This window comes from Pantherophis guttatus, chromosome 5 (genome assembly GCF_059756535.1).
Source record: "Pantherophis guttatus breed Tessera chromosome 5, ASM5975653v1, whole genome shotgun sequence".
Lineage (NCBI taxonomy): Eukaryota > Metazoa > Chordata > Lepidosauria > Squamata > Colubridae > Pantherophis > Pantherophis guttatus.
The window spans coordinates 102,261,862-102,280,332 of record NC_142067.1 but is presented as its reverse complement, the minus strand read 5'-3'; the positions used below and the strand labels follow the sequence as shown (position 1 = coordinate 102,280,332).

The window sequence follows — 18,471 nt, the reverse complement described above, 5'->3', positions numbered from 1 at the left end:
GGATAAGTCTGAAAGAATAGGAGAGTGTAGCAAAGCATACCTGTTCAAATCAACACAACACATCCTTAGGAATCTCCAGCATTACAACTTTGAAAGGCTTTCCCACAAGTATTCATTTGTGCAAATGCACACACTGCTTTCCTGCCAGTCTGCCCGTGCACAAACAACAGTTCTGCTGGTATTGCCAGTGAAACAGTGGTGGGATTCAAATTTTTTTACTACCAGTTCTGTGGGCGTGGCATGGTGGGCGTGGCAGGGGAAGGAGACTGTAAAATCTCCATTCCCTCCCCACTCCAGGGGAAGGTTACTGCAAAATCCCCATTTCCTCCCGATCAGCTGAGACTCGGGAGGCAGAGAATAGATGGGGGCAGGACCAGTAAGAGGTGGCATTTACCGGTTCTCTGAACAACTCAAAATTTCTGCTACCGGTTCTCCAGAACTGATCACAATCTGCTGAATACCACCTCTGCATTGAAACAAAGTGGTTGGGCACATGGATAGTGGAGACAAAGTGTCAAGCCCAGCCATGGCTCGCCACAAGAATGTTCACACACACAACGCTCCTGCAACAATTCCAGGAGGAGATGTGCACAGGGTGGCTAGGTTTTGGTTGTGGTGGCAGCGGTTCACTAATGGACTATTGGTGGTGGTAGAACGGGTGCGAGATGAGGGGATACGTGGCCGACGAATCTACAGCATCGTGGCTTCGGAGCATTGTGATCCCATATCCTGGCTAGAGCGAGCAGGAAGCGGCTGCAAAAACTCCGAACAGCTGAGACATGCTACAAGGGTGGGGCGCGGGTGGCGTGGCTTGTTTAAATTGCGCTGAGCGGCGGTTGCTCTCAGTGCCGACTTTGTATGGAGCGTACTCGTCTTTTCCTGATTCACGTATATAGCGAATTAAAACCAAGCACTGATCATCCAAACACGGTGAACTGGCTTTGATTGTTTCAGTGTTCACATAGACGTGGATTGGAAAGCCAAGATAAAGCTTTCGAAGAACCTAGCTGCTTTAATGCTTTCAGGAATAATGTTTTAATCAAGCCCACTGTGTTTTGCAAAGTGCCCCTTTTCAAACTTTAATCAGTCAATATAAAGATGCTTCCTAGATTTTGTGCAGCTGTGCACGTGCACATCTTTGAATCAGTGTTTACTCCTTGCAATGGCCTGGATTGGGGTGGATAAGCCGTTGTAGTTTCTTGGCAAAATTTCGAAGGAGATTTGTCATTACCTTCTTCTTTCTAGGGCTGAGAGTGAACAACTGATCCATGGTCATAACTGGCCTAAAGGAGGGACTAGAATTCATAGTTTCTAGCTTGGATGCTTTAAGTATTATACCAATCCTAGATTTATTTAGAATAGCTACATTTTGACCTTCAGAAGGCAATCTTATATTAAAAAGACAGGGAGTCTTTCAATCAAGATTTGATTTGTTATATATCTTCAGAAATCTGTGAAATCCTTATTTATAGAAATGTATCTCAGTCCAAATGAAAAAGAGGAAAAAAACAAAGAATGTCTGAGGTATTATTTTTATACAGTCCCTGTGGATTGGAAATAATATTACATTTTAATACTTCTTCATTTGACTGTTATTATTCTGCCTTCCTAGAAGACTAAGCCACTGGCTGAGTCTTGGCTGCTTTCAGCCTATCAAGTTAGTAACATTGCTCTAATCAGATGGAGAATTAAGCTTCTGGATTTGTGCCTAGATGCAGCCTTTCATTCACAAAGAGATTAAAAGCAAAGGCAAGACATACAAAACACACAAAATCAAAACTGACTCTTAATTCCAAACAGGGTGCGTTTTTTTAAAGCAAGCAAATATGATTGCAATGAAACTGCAGATGGTAAAAGTCATTTACCAATTGGATGCTAGCGTCCATTCCAAATGCATCTCATTTTTAAGCAGTTTAATATAATCCCCTTTGGACTACAATTCAACCAATAATTTAATTAACAGTAAATAAGATGCATTTGATTTGTACTACCTTGTGAATAATTTTGTAAGAAACTACATATAATAAAGATAAATGGAAGAAATATAAAATAGTAATTGCTATATTTTGGAAGATAAAACAGGTATGTAAAAATGCAGCTTTAAATATTTCCAGCTAGTTCAGTACATTTTCCATTATAAAATATGGGAATGGAACTTCCATTTTTATTGTACTGCTATACTGCTGGGTAAAGTTAATGGAAGTAAAAGTAACAGGAAGTGTTTAATGGAATTGTATGTAATGCCAGACTAACTTCATCAGTCAAAATTGTCAATTTCATTTTTTTGGGGGGGGGTTGGGTTACAGAAGTTAGGTGATTGTTTTCATCAGCTAGATATACCAGGCTTTCCTCTACCATATTCATCCGCTATCTCCAACCAACTAAAAACATACATAGATCCATGTATGAAAAGATGCCCCACACCAAATAAGAGAGAAATTCAAGAGGAAGCATAGGCTGACAGCATCTTCAGAGACTGACTGTCTCTGCAGAAATCTACTAAAGGACTAAAGTTATCTGATTATTTGATGAAGAATTTAAGTGCATCTCCTCCTATACTCACTGTGAGTTTGTAAATATAGAGCATCACACATTGCTAAATATTATAATTGATCTTCTAAAGGGAATTAAATGTTGAAACTTCTTTCTGCGTAGAGAAGCAAATTGAACATATCAAGTTTTCACAGTGGTTAGGGGCAGTCAAAAATATTTCATTTACATCTAGTTTCTATGAAGTCACTTTTCTTTGCTAAATTCTGGAACAGTAGCACTAAAGTCATTCAGGTATCATGTTAGACAACACTTTTTAAAAAAGGTGTACAACTTGTACTTCCAAGCAGTCCTCACAGTCACAAGAAAATTGTAGGAAAATATTATTAAAAGACATATTTTTGCCATCATAAATATCACTCAATACAGCACTGGAGAGTTATTGCATTAACAATATTTATTTTTTAATGAAATGTACATGTAGAGGAATTTTTTTCCTCAGTTTTTCTTAATGTGGCCCTAAGCATATTACTAAAAGGGACAAGTGCATTTCTCAACCTGAGAAGAACCGAGTTCCCTGCTTTAGAAAAGATTGAAAAGGCCACTGTCTCTTGAGTATCCCACTCCCTTTTTCTCTACCCTTATTACAGTTAATGAAAAAGAAACTAGGAGGTTTGGCGTTTGTTTAAGCCAATTAGGTTTACCAGGGCAAGAAATGGCTAGGGAAATAAAACAGACTGATACTGTAGATTATGGTCCTTCTTTTTTTCCAGTTAACTGAGAACAGATGTGGAAATCACTGTGCAACAATGAGACATTGCATTCTTCAAACCTTTTAAAGTACAACTCTCCTCAGTCCAACCTGTATGCCAACCAGTATATCAGGGACAGATCTGGAATGGCAGATCTAATCCAGATCAAATCCATTTTAATCTCTCACCAGTAAAGACAAAGTTCCAAAAGAAATGTATTATTTTTTATACACTTGTTCAATCTCTGACGCATTCTAGAATTTATTCAAGATATATACTACTACTATGATTGCCAATAATGTTCTGCAGTTATTGTTGATTTTCTAATTAAAATAGAAAATACAGCTTGACTAATAAGGGCTGGTAAAAAAATAATATTTTTTGAAAGTGGAAGTGTTTCAGAAGCCTTCTTTGGGCTCTCTGGGTATTTTGGGCCTCTTCAACCCCATTAACTGAAGTCCAATACATTGGAGAACAGCAAATTGGAGAAATTTCTACAGCTGATACTTCAGAATATTCTGTTGCACAAAAAAAAAAAAAATGGAATGACACTATTCTACGTGAACACATGAACATAGGAAGGAATGTGAAAATGCTTCATATGCATATTTAAGTTCCATATAAGGTGATATGATTTCTTAAACATAGTGTTAAACCATGATAAATAAAAGTGAAGAGATCAGAAACTGGAACAAGGTCAAAAATTTCCTTCTGAGTGACCAATCAGAATGTATTCTGTTTACTGTCCTATTTTTATATATTGTATTTATTTATGTATTTATTTGTAAGCCACCTTTATTATTTTTCTAAATAATTCAAGGCAGCAAATATATCCAGTACACCTTCCTCCTATTTTCCTCACATCAACAACCCTAAAAGGACAGTTAAAGTTGAGAGAGAGTGACTGGCCCAAAGTCACCCAGCAGGCTTTCGTGGCTAAGGTGGGACTAAAATTCACAGCTCTCTTAAGGATTAAAAAGTAATATGAAGAAACTCTTTCAAAAATATAACATTTAGAAATTATTTCATCTCCCATAACAACAATAAGAATACTTTCCAATATAAAATTAATTGTCTATTATGAATTTATCAGTTTTTCAAATGCAAAGCCTTTAAAAGAAATCTTTTTTAAAATGTGTTTGCCATAGGATTGGGTATGTATGCTGTAGCCGATGTTGGTTGCTTCCGCTTTCATTAAATACCTACTTTAGTAAAGCATCAAGTAATTACTTCTTATACATATGTTATCTAATTTTACAAGACAGTTTCAAAAACACCCGGACTTACACTGGAAGAAAAACCACAAATCAAGGTGCTTGTTTTAGTAGCAGCTAGAAATTGCACATAAGCAGCTGTCTGTGGTGATCTAAGCACAGAGCTTTAATTAAAAGTATTACATTGCTTTTATACCAATCCCCTGATCTCGGTCCTCAAGAGCTTGAAAGCTATAGAAGAATCTCTCAGACAGGGTTTAAAGCCCACAGAGGCTCTCAGTGACTGTGCTAGCTGAATTATGATAGACTTTGTTCCTAATACAGATTTCCATTTAAATTTAATTATTGATGTAAGCAGTTTTCTAATGCTACAATGTGACATAGATAAAAACACAGGTCCTACTGGCCACAATTTCGTACCTAGTGTGTGTGAGTGTTTGTGTGTTTTAAGGAGATTATGTTGCTGAATTATCCTGTCACATTTAGAATTAGAGCAAAAACTCCCTTTGGAAAAACCCTGCAAGAAATCCACAGCATACATCCTACCATAACCCATTCAGCTTTCTAATCATTATCTATTTATAGATTACATATCTATTTATTTTAAACAATCACACTGTGATTGCTTTTGCTGACCATTTATTCTATACCCTAGAACTGGAATACAAAAAGTATATATCAAGAGGAAATTATTCATAATTATTCATTAGGCAGGAGATCAGCATAACACTCCTTATTTTCAGGGGCATTCATAGACAGAAATAAAATAAAATAAAGATATTAGCAACAACTGCAAAATTGAAGATTTGTTCCTTTTATACATGGAGCTGCCATCTTGACTTTTAATATCTCTCCCACTTTTCACAGATGCCCCCTGCTCTTCATGGTATTATTTCATTTCATTGTATTCATTTACACAATCTTAATACCAATACAATCTAAGTGACCAGTTGCAATGGTACGTGGGGATGATGGACCATGGGAGACAGGGGGAAGAGCTGCAGCCAGGAGAACATTTGGATAAGAGGCAGCTTAGCCCACAGCAAGAATGCAGGCATGGCAAATGTCTCAGAAGGAACCCTCCATAGTTTATTATGTGGTAAAAGTGACAGATGAGAAATGTGCTTTCTGAGTTCAAGGTTCTCTTACCGTAATCTTACAATACAGTAGAATTAGTTAACCTTGGTGTGTTTCCAACCTTCCACCTAAAAAGGAACTTCACAACCTTCAAATATGTCAAAAGTGAAACATCAGCCTTATCTCCAGGGACATGTTCTATGCTGCCAGCAAAACCACAGGGAAACTCTGCCTTCTGGACACATTCTTTACATTACTTACAGTGCCAGGATCTCATATAAGGCTCTCAAAGTTCTTACAGGAGTTGAGAAACATTTTGTATAATGTGGTTCCTAATGTAACCCAGCACTACAAGTATAAGATCTTATAGGCAATAACCAACATTCTGAATTTGGCCTAAAGGCAACCAGTGCAGTGACTGCAAAGTAGATGTGTTATATCTGCTGAATTCTATATCAACTGCAACTTCAAGCCATCTTCAGAGGTACCCCACTATCATCAATCCAATAGGTTATTATACATTACATACATGTAATGACAAGAATATTTCTACCTGATATTCCAGCAAAAGCGAGGAGTATAGCAGTACCCTCAAGTCCCAGGCCTGCTCTTTAAAGGGAGTAAAAAAATCTATCCAAAATCAATGTTAGAACTGATATTTAGGAAATGTCTACACATTTGCTGATAAGTACCGGCAAATTCTTAAGAGTTCATTTATTTATCCAACCCCTCCCAAAACCAGCTTATGACTTCCATAGCATTTCCACCTCAGCCTAGGGCAGCAATGCAATGGTAGATATATCACCTTTATTCCTCACTGCTAATTGGCAGATCATCTTTCTCAAACAGTTTCAAGTAGATATGGGAATGAAGATTGTGATTGCACTCCTTTCTCATGAAACTCATTCAGATATATAACTTGAACCACAATATTATGGAACTTCCCACCTCCATCCTTGAGAGCAATGCACTAGAATACCACAATATTAAAGGCTACTAAGTGATCGAGAGCAATCAAGAACTTCACCCAGTCCTAACAAAGGTAACTCAACAAGTAACTGATGCTTTTTTTTAATCCTATGTGTGGGCCTAAATCCTGATCTAGGAAGGATCTAGATGATCTACTGCTTCTAGAATCTTTTGTAGCTGTAATTGTTGAGAAGATAACATCCATTATTTTCCTCAACAGTTTTCTCTCAAAGGAAAGCATAAATACTGCTCAAAGGTTGTCCAGTATGTCCAAATTTAGAGAGAAGGGTTAAAAATGAAACTGTCGAGTTCAACTACAGCGTTCATTGTATGCACTGCCACCTCCTATAAACTAAATATTGGCATTTCTATTTATAACTAAATGATATCACTCATCTAGTTGGGTGTGTCTATATAGCATTAATTTGAAAGTGAGTAATTCATAAACGTTCATGATCCAGAGAGATGCCTGACCAATAGTAAATATTTTGCCATACAATGAGTAACGTAATTTGTTTTTCTGGTACTAATTGAGTGACATCCGTGCAAAAGAACCAGGAGTGTGGGGTCCTTGGTGCTCTCTAAGCTTGGTGGTTTTCTTGCAGATGTTTTATTACCCAACTAAGTAACGTCATCAGTAACGTCAACATTAAATTCAAGCTTTATTTTCTTCTTTAAAAATGTGCTGAGTATCAATCACAGCTCCTCAAAAGTTAATTTTGGAGAATGCTTTTATAAATGGTGCTTCAAAAGATCTTAAACTGATACACATAGCACACACTTCCTTTAGTTTAATTTCTGTTGTGTGAGAGACTTGTTCGTTTGTATCCCACCTTTATTATTTTTAAAAGTAACTCAAGGCAGGGGACATATCCAGCACACCTTCCTTCTCCTATTTTCCCCACAACAACTCTGTGAGGTGAGTTGGACTGGACTGACAGAGTGACTAGTCCAAAGTCACCCAGTTGGCTTTCATGGCTAAGGTGGGACTTGAACTCTCAAGTCTCTGGATTTCTAACCAGGTACTTTAACCAATAGACTGAACTGGCTCTCAGTCTATATAGCAAAATTTCTTTTAAAAGACAGAAGGAAAAAATCAATGCAAAATATAGCTTAGTGCTTAGTGTTCTAGTAAACAAGTAGGCATTCTCATCCTCATTTCACAAATCCATAGGAGCCTTACTAGTTCTTACCTTCCTCTCCACAGGAATGGCATTGCAATTGTTTTCTGTCATGTAGAGCACATATGACAAAATTTATCTAAGATTCAGCCCTAAAGGCATTACAGCTGCGATCTGCTCTCAACAATGGAACAGGTATGATTTTCAAGCTCTACAAATGTCTCAAAGCAAAAGAAATGCTTATAAAATATATAAAGATGAAAAAGTGTTTAAACTGCTTAATTGTAAAAAATTCAAAACCTGAATTTCTAAAAAGCAACTATGTCTTCAGGAGTTTTATGGATTGAGAACAGGTTGTAAATACCGCAATCAATAAACCAATCAACGTTTATTTTGCCCAGTCATTTTCTCTTCTAGTTACTCTACAGTCCACCTGCAAGAATAATTAGCAAACTTTTTACAGCTTTAAATGCAAATAAAAAGCATATATGTATTAATGCTAAAAGAGAGTAAAGCAAGGCCCATGCAAATTGTGTGTATTTTTAGTTTTAATCACCTCCATTTTAATGCTGATTTTTCTATTTTTAATCTGTTTTTATTATATTGGACACTCACACAGTATGCCACCCAAAATCAACTTTTGAGAGATGGATGACTATATAAATTTGATTTAACAAATAAGTAATATTAAAAACATTTGTTCCTACTTTTTAATAAGAATTTAGGCCTGTTTCAGGAAGGCACAAACTTGTTATAATAATTTGTTGTGTAGGTCATTATAAGGGTAGCCTGTATTTCACTTATGCCACCTGTAGCAGACAATAGCACCAAGCAGAGGAAAACAATTTTAAAAGGATTTTGTGGTATAGATGCAAGACAAGAAATGTGTTATGGCACACCAGTGAGGTCACCAGTAGCAGGCAGAAAAGTGCCACAATTCAGAAAACCTCAGTCAATTCAACAAGTTCAAACACAAGCACTACTAAGAAGATCAAGAGTCATGTGTCCTCAGCAAGTATTTTCTTGAATTCTGTGAAAGATGACCTCACTTCTAAAAAGAGGTCAATCTTTGACATTTGTAGACTTTTGCAACAGATACTCTTAACAACTTTAGTGAAATAAGCTGGTTCTTTGGGTAATTGCTGTATTGTCATGATGAAACCAGGCACATTATGCTGATGTATGATTAATGCTTATATTGTGGTTATATTATATCAGGTTATATGACATCCAGAATACCTGCAAACTTGAATTTTTTAAACAGAAAATCGGGCAGACCTGGCAAAAATGAGCATACAAGTAGAAAAAAAAGGATGCAAAGAAGACAGGTGTTCAGAAAAGGAGAAACATACCATACCATTTGTGCACAGCATTCAGTTGAATAAATCGTATAAAATGAGATAGTCATGTTATTCATATTGCCGTAAAGATAGTCATGTTATTCAATAAACACGTAGAGAAATACGTGTTTATTTATAAAGAAATTACTTTCTTAAAACAGTATTTTTAAGCGATGGCAGTGGTGGGTTGCTACCGGTTTGTCCCGGATCGGGTGAACCGGTAGCGACGGGAGGCTCCATCCACCTGCCCGGACGTCTCTGTGGATGTGCAGAAGCATCACGCGCAAGTGCACGAGCGCCCACAAGCAAAACGGTAGTGGCCGAAATTGAAACCCACTACTGTGTGATGGCTAGCTTCTTCTCCAAAATAAGAAGACCGTGTTTAGACTCATTGAAGCTACAGTAACAGAAGTAATTTATTTTTCTTTCCTGCCCAATTTTCTATTTGGGGGGGAAATTTTCTTCAATCTTAACAGATCTCCCCAGTATTCCTATAGTTTATTACTTTATCTGCTGCTGGAAAATATCTAAAAGAAAAGGTTCCAATTGGAGGCAGAAATATATAGCTGACTCCTTGTGCAGTCTGCTGTCACTAATTGCCGGCAATGATATTAATGACCCAGTAATTGCAGTAAGAGTGGCACTGAAGTGGAAAACATCATCTCAAGGCAGAGTTCATCTTTAGGTGGTAGGCCATCACCACTGACTGATTTAATGCCTAGTGACATTTCAGACTATAACACTACAGACAAGAAATGTGCCACTCACGCTCTAATGGCTTAAATGGACATGACGTTATTTGCTGTGACTGCAGAGTCCAGCAGTACCCTCACCCCACACCAAAGTGACACAAGGTTTGTCCCACAAATGAACCATGTTCCTTTCAGGAGAGATAATGTCTAATCTAACAATCTAGTGCCACTTTCCACATTTCGGCTTCCATAAAAAAAATACCTCCTACTTTTAACTTCAGCACAAAGAGAAGTTTGTTCTATTGCACAATGGGGAAAAAAAGCTTTTTTTAATCCTGTAACCACAGTCTACTGTAAAAATAACTTAGCATTTAAAAATCAGCAAGTTAGGTTGATTAAGATCGACCTTTTAAATTTGAGCAATGTTACAAGAAACATATTATAATATATTGCTTTGAATCTTTGATGCTTTCCTCACTTTAACAAAAGAATTTCCAACAAAATGTATTTCATACAGTGCAAACAATATAGGACAATTGTACATTAATATCCTGAAATGAAAATGAAAGCCTTGTACTTTCTGAAGCATTTTTGCCTGAATGGAGATCCAGGGTTTAAAGCATCTGCATTTTTGGCAAAACTTGTGCAGCATCTCCAAAAGCTAACCCCAAGCACAGATAACATTATTCTTCAAATGTTTTGCACAGCTCTAAATTAACAAACAAAAATGGCCATATACAGGTAGCCCTCAACTTATGACTGGACTAGAATTAGAACAAAAATTTCTGTAGTAAATCAAGTCAGACTTGATTTTACGACCACTTTTATGGTGGTCGTTACGGTGAATCCACTGTTGTTAAGCACGCTCACAGTTGTGTGAATCCATTCTTCTGAATGGGCATTTTACCAGCAAAAAAAAATGTATAATTATATGACCGCTGGATACTGCAAAGGGTCGTAAATGCGAGCTGGCTGCCAATTGCCCAAATTATGATTACAGGACCAATGGGATTGGAACAATGGTAGTAAGTGCGAGTACTGGTCATAAGTGTGAAGACCTGACTTTTTCAACACTATCGTAACTTTGAACAACCACTAAATGGTCATAAGTCAAGGACTACCTGTAAATATAACAGTGCTATACAAGAAAACATATTTGTGATAATCCAGACACACTAAGTTAATGAAAGCTACTTTAATAGAAGCACTGTGAATACTCTATTTTGATTTTAATCAACAAGCAAATGAACACATCTTATGTGTACAGTCCAATTGAATTTTCTAATGTGATCATTTTGCTATGGAAGTTAATATAGCTGGTAATCTAGGACACAGTACAATAAATACTAAAAATACATACAGTTGATCTTGCCCCAATGTAAGAGCAATCAATATGGGTATAAAAACAGTTTTCAAAACTGAAGCTCACACACAATAAGTGCTATAATCACTTTTTTTTGAACCACCCTTTACAAAAACGTTTTCAAATTTAGACTTGAAATGCTGCAATCAGTATTCAACTCACTATTAGAAGGGAATATAAAGCTTGCATTCAGCTTCTCCATTCCTGCAAAGCAATTGATACTAGAAAAACTAACTGTGATATTGGTTGTACAGCTAAGCATTTACCATTGTGCAGCTCTCTGGATCACTGACATCTATGATAAATTGTATTATTCACACTGGATCTGAAGTTATATGGACACACCTTAAATGTTGTATCATTTAGTTTATAGAGATGCCAACATTTACTTTATATGGAAGTTTATACAATGAATATTGTAGTCTAATTGAAAAATTTCACTTCTAAACTCAAATTTGAGACATTTCGAAGGTTTCCTTGTTTCTAATTAAAACTTGGATTTTACATTTTTATCATGATGTATAAATAAAGGAGAACATCATCATGACAGTGTTTGAAAAATCCTAAATAAAAAACTCAGTTGGATTTTTCTTTTATTTTCTTTCTTTCTTTCTTTCTCTTCCTCCCTCCCTTTCTTTTGCACAAGACTTTCTTCTTATTCTATTAAATACTCCAGGGGAAAATTATCTATAAAACTGGAAATGGGAACCATTACCATCCTTACAATATGTTTTATGATTCTGTTATTCCACCTCTACAATTAAATATTTTATGTACCTTTTGCTTATCATATCTACCCAGAAAAAAATAAACACATTGCAAAATGTATTGTGTTACATTTAAATTTATTCTGACTTTTTTAAACAGGCCTACTCTTCTACAGGATGCAAATGACTTCCTCTGATTTAATGAGAATTCTTCAAATCCCACTGCAGGAGAAAAAGAGCCTTAGGGCACTAATTTTGCATAGTTTTACACTAGTAGTTAACTTTACACATGGGAGTAGTTCTACTTAAGTCACAGAGATGCTTTATATACATAAAAATCAAACCTCTGCGTGTAAGCCTTTGTAACCAGTAGTTTAAGTTATTTATTATGTTTAAAGCATTTTAGTTTAATTTAATACTAATCTGCATAATGAATACATAAAAGCTCCTTAAGCAGAAAAAGGAGACTCTCCTTTGTAGAATTTAATTGTCAAAACTTTTATGTGTTTGTGTATTCACGCATGCATGTGAACTAGTCATGGCATGAAATATTAAACAAACCAGCTGAAAATATTCAACTGATTATAAAACAGTAAAAGCAATTCTAAGCAACTCTGAAATGCTTCATTTTCACTTGTAAGCAGCGTCTTCTATCTTCCTGTGTACTGTGTACCCACCATACCTTGGGGAAAAGGATAGCTCACCAGTTCCCGCCTACTTACAAGTACAGCCATTTTGTTCTTTCATTTGCTACCCATGAGAATAAGAATGGTACTTACATATTCCCTTCTGGAGTATCTTTCTATCTAACTATAAATGAGATCAACTGATGGCACTGCCTATGTAATGCCACATATATGAATGAAGGCATTGTATAATAGCCACATTAGTATATTTACAAGACCCCAGTGGATTAAGAAATGCACTCCCCACAGATTCTACATCCATTAGTTCTATCCACAATGTACAGAGAGATGGGGGGAGGAGAGGGAGACCTAAAAATCCTTATTTTTCCCCCTTCGGTAATTTTATGTTGATGATGTGTATTTAATTCAAATAGAACTGAATTAGCTGAATTAAGAATTATTCTCCAAAGATTCAGTGACTGAACTTTCTGTATTATATTACGCTAGGAGTCAAAGGTAATTCCTTTCTCTAACATTAATAATTCCAAATTTTATTAGTTTATCCAAATACAATATAAAATACAAAAAAAAGATAAGGGAAAAATAAGGGAGGAAAAAAAAGGAAAAGGGGAAGATAAAAGTGTAGAGCAAAGGGCAAAAAGAAAGAAAAGGTGTTGACTTCTGACTCCTTTTGGTGCAGTAGAATAAGATAATAGCATCAAACCTCAATGTTTTACTTTTATATAATAATACAAACTAGCCATTTCTATAACAACAAACCTACTTAATCAAAACCCCAAATCAAAGTTTCGTTTTTTTTCACTCAAGCACAAAGTCCAAAAGTGGTTTCCAAGTAGAAACAAAATTAATTTAGTTCTTTTCTTTAATCAGAGCAGTCAATTTGGCCATCTCTGCTAACGCCATCAACATTCATCCATTGTGGGAATCGAAGTGTCCTTCCATTTTTGTGCATAAAGTAATCTTACTGCTGTTAACATATATAACGTCAAAGTCCCTGGTTTTTTTTCCTAAATCTTTTCCATTAAACCCAAAAGAAAAGTTGAAAATAATTTCTGTATGTGTAACATAATTTAAGACAAAAGAGAGAATGCTAAGATCATATTTTGCCTATGGTCATGCAACATGATATTCTTTATAAGTGTTTACATATTACAATAAAAGAAGGTCACGTCCTCAAAATCTGCAGTTTATCATTTTAAAAGTTATTGCTTTTAAAAAAAATAACAATGGCAGCCTATAAAAACAAGAACATCAGAAATAGCTGGCATTAGGGAATGGAAGTGTTCCTATTCAAAACCTTTCGCTAATACTATTGTGTATAAATACGTAGTAGAATTTTGGTTTTTTAATTATTGTTGAATATAATTTTTCTGGACGAGATTATATTTTTAAAGTCAGGAACAGGTTGAACTACTTTTGCTTACTTTTGTTCGCCCTTAGAGTCAAACAGATGGAGTTTTATCCATTTAAGAAGGCACATCTGGAAATATCAATTGGAAAAACTAACAGAGTAGTAACTTTTGTAAAACAGTCAACAGTTGAACACCCAAATAAGAAGGAAATGTTATTGTGCTCATTTTTATCAATGTAAGAAATATATTTTTGTAACCTATAAATTATAGGTTATGCATGCATATTTATTCCCAGAAAGCTTCTATGGCTGAAAGTGGAGTTGAATTATATCCTGTTCTTGCAATCTGACTATAGAAAATTCAGTTTTGCAAAAATTAAATTTGTGGGCTTTTTTTTTTTAAGTAGCAACTTTTTCTTATCATTCTTTTGAACCATGGACTTTTTTCAGATTTTAGACTAGATACACTAGTCATAATGAAAGTCACAGTAAATAATGCCTGATACCTGTGTAAAATCTGTAATACCTCTTTTAATCCTTTTCTCAATTAGGATTTTTCTTATATTTTTTTTTTAAATCAAGTAACATCATTAAATCTGTATGCCGATAGCAAACAGTTCATTGTAAATTATAGGCGGTCCTTCATTAAGGACATTGGGATCACAATCTCCATTGCTAAGTGATGTGGTTCATAAAGTGTGATATCAAATGACCACATTACTTAATGCAGAAATTCCAACAGTCCCTGCTGCCATTGTTAATTGAATCCCATCAGTTATTAGGAAAGTGCCCCTTATCCAAGCCATTCCCAGTTTGGTCATTCCCTGCCCCCAGTCTCAATAAGGTAATTATTGTTTCTTCGGTTTGTCCTAGCTGCCTACCTTCCCCTCATCTCTACCCTTTTGATCAACCTGCACAGCGGCACTCCACAGTGGCAAAATCAATGGCTCTGGAGCTTAAAAAGAGGCCTGCACCTTCAGCAATATCAGCCAGTTCTGCCATTTCTGGATTGCAATTTAAACCCCAGTGCTGGTGGCGCCACCACTGCTGAGGGGTGCCACCTCAAGACCTGGGTTGCAGCCACCCCTCCCAGTGCAAAGCCCCTAACAACTTGCACTCTGCAGGCCTTGTTGTCCACAGCAACTGTTGGCCACATGTATAGGCCTTTTTCCTTCACATGCACCATTCTCCTGATGCTTTGGAAGGCAAAATTTGAGGAACAGCACACTCAATTTGAAGGAAGGCGAACACATCTTCTCACGAAGTTTCAGATGACCTCAAAATCCTTCCGAATCATCACAAAAATGGTGTGTGCACCTCTGGAAAGAGGCCTGGTGCAGCCAGGAGAAAACAGCAAATGTTGACTGAGCACACCAGGGCTGGTAGAACTCATGGTGACATTTGAACAGTTGCTGATCATTAAGCAAGGATTATCTGTAATTGAATCTAGTTCACTATTCTCATTTCTGCTTAAAAGTTACGTTACTTATTTATATGATTGTTTGGGACCCATTTTACCATCTGGGCAGCTTACAATCATATTGTGAGCCATTTGCTAAAAAAGGTAAACAGTTTCAAAGTTACCTACCACTACTACCAGTAGGTTGTCAAAAGTTTTAGAATCTTGGCTGGTTAAAAAATTGAAGACAAGGAGAAAGTCATTCCTTTTCTGACCTTACTTATGGTCAGTTCAAGAACCAAGATCTTATATTTGTTTCCTCTTGCCAACTGTCAGTTAGGAAGTGGATCACAAAAGCCTTCATGAAAGAATTATTAACTGGATGAGAGAATATATCTTATCAAGTATTGTTACTGAGAAATACTTTCAATAGTTACTAATATCTGGAAATGGTTCCCTATAAGACTACTTGGAAGGAATCAAATTGGTTTCCCAATAAAAATACACAGACAGAGCTATAGATTAAGTTAACCAAACCTCAGAAGATTTTGTTACACTAATCAAGACAGACTCAATTGCTGTAAATCTACTATTGTACTGATTTCTACATAGCAAAGTTACAAAGGGTAGGAATGTAATCTATTCCTTGCACTTTTACTCTTATTTATTCTGTGATTTACCCCCTGTCTCTTCTCTTCTTTTCTGTTTTGTGCTATGTCATCTTTCTTCAAGAATGATCAAGAGATAAGAAAAATAACAACTTGGCTACTTTTCTTCAGACTTTTACTTAACTTTGTTCACATACAGGTATTTGACTCTTGCATCTGGATTCAGGCTTTTGATATGACTTATAGGCAAATTTTAAAACTTATTTTATTTAAAAATTCATGTGAGACAAAGTATCAACATATGGTCAGATTTTTATGAAATAGTGTTTTTGATGAGGTTTTTCAGTGAATTGTACACTGACCTGTGATCAGAAATTAGATCTTGAAGGCACCACCCACCATAAGATCCTATCAATTTTTTTCCCTAAGCTATTACAGCAGTAAGTCTGATACTACTTCCAAGGCACCAGGCTGAAAGATGTGAATTCTCTAAACCCTAAAGAATGCTATAATCCTCCCGGAAATGTAATTATTATACTGTATTACCATAATGAAATAATTATACAAAAATGAAGAAAATGAGTCCTATTTATGGATTTACTTAACAATAATAAGTTTTCCATAAGATCCATTTGTCCATAAGTCTCAAGTCATAATTAAAATGGTACCATTTATGTCACAGTTGGCTTTCTATTGAGAATTAATCCCCAAAGCATTAAATAACTGATATATTTTGTAACAGCTATTTGAGCACAGAGGGACCTGTTTATACTGTACATTTTCATAAGGAGTACTGACTACTATCACTAGTTTGAATTCTGTAGCTTTTATTCTAGCAATATAAAATTTACTGATTCACTTCTTTCTCAGAAGTGTTAAGCATTGAAAAGTCTTGCATGTAAAATTACAACAGCCATATTTTAAAACAGATCATACCTGCACCAAATTAAATTTTCAATATTCTATTTTTGTTCTGAACAGCAGACATTTGAATTTTATTAATGATATTTACTGTACATATGATGAATTTGCTAATTTTAATAGTACTTTTTTTAGTCCCATTCTGTTCTTTACAATTTTTAAATGAATATACATAAAAGGAATTTGTTGGCACTTTTTTTTTCAGGAATGATTCAGAGCCTCGGTGGTGCAGGGGACTAAAGTGCTGTTAACTGCTAGCACTTAGTTGCCAGCTGCCTGCAATTAGTGCAAGTTAGAATCTCACCAGACTCAAGGTTGACTCAGCCTTCCATCCTTTCGAGGTAGGTAAATTGAGGACCTGGATTGTGGGGGCAATAAGCCAACTTTGTATAGAACACCGCCGCTTAGGGGCCGAAAGTCCTAATAAGCAGGTATATACAAAAAATATGCAGGCTATTGCTATAATGCATTGTAAGCCGCCCTGACTCTACGGAGAAGGGCGGCATATAAATTGGACTAATAAATAAAAGACAAGGTTTCTTTAAAAAATATATAATTTTTAATACTATGCTAAAATACTATGCCTACTTACATAGGAATGACCTAATAAAATCATTTCTTTTATTTCCAAATAAATGGATTAAAGGCAGTAGTGGGTTTCAAATTTGTTTGCTACCGGTTTGCTCGCAGGCACTCACGCACATTCGCAACACTTCTGTGCATGTGCAGAAGCTTCTGCGCATGCACAGAGACATCCAGGCAGGTGGGCAGAGCCTCCCGCCACCGCTACCAGTTTGTGCAATCCAGAGCGAACCGGTAGCAACCCACCACTGATTAAAGGTAGTTCTCAATTTAGGACTAGAATTGGAACCAGAATTTCCACTGCTAAGGAATGCAGTTGTTAGGTAAGTCAAACCTGATTTTACAATCTTTTTCTCAAAATTGTTAACTGAAATACTAAAGTTGTTAAGATAATCACATGCTTGTTAAGTGAATCTGGCTTCCCCTATTGACTTTGCTTGTGGGACTCTGTCTGGGAAGGTCATGAATGGTGCTCACATGGAATACTGCAACCATCATAAATACATGCTAGTATCACTCAATTATGACTGGGACACAGCAATGATCTGTTGCCAGAAGAACAACTACACCTACGTATTGCCCTGCTGGTCTCTTGAGAAGCAGGAGCGTCCAGCTTCTTCTTCTCACTCAAATTTAAAGCACCCCTCCCACAAGACAAGGCATCTTAGCTTTTTCCCACCCATTCTTTCACCTCTTTCCTGGCACCACTGCTGTACCAGCTAACCATACTCCATTTTGATTTAAATATCTAGTAACCAAGAAAGAAGAAAACAAAACTGTTCATGCAAATACCAACAAAATTTACTCCAATGGTATTTTATGTTTTCTATCTGAAGTTATTACCTCACTTTGTGATCACTTTTCTTGTATGTTATGTGTGTATAGGAAACACACTGCCAAACACATTGAAAGGGTTAAAGTGTCATTCTATTACAAATTAGGATTGTTATTTATCACTGAATGAACATTGACTGAATATTATTGTATCTTATTACATCTAAAAAAACCAATGTCTTAGTATTGCAAATGGGATTTAGGGAAATTGTATTAAATCAGAAAGATGACCTGTGGGATACTGTCCTTTAATTTCTAGTATAACTGAGTTTTCTTTTTCTTTATACTATTTAAACTATATTAAAATACCCAGGTATCCATCAATTACATTGCTAATGTTGACAGTTCAGCCTACCCCAGTTGTCTGAAAACCTGGAAATAAAACAGGATCTAAAAATAGTAAA

The 18,471-nt window shown here is 36.0% G+C and overlaps 1 protein-coding gene across 2 annotated transcripts in view; it reads right to left on the bottom strand.

Annotated features, from left to right (window-relative positions):
* The window catches only part of EFNB2 (ephrin B2), a 51,463-nt gene that overhangs the window by 10,842 nt on the left and 22,150 nt on the right, over nucleotides 1-18,471 (bottom strand). The gene's annotated exons all lie outside the window — the stretch shown is intronic.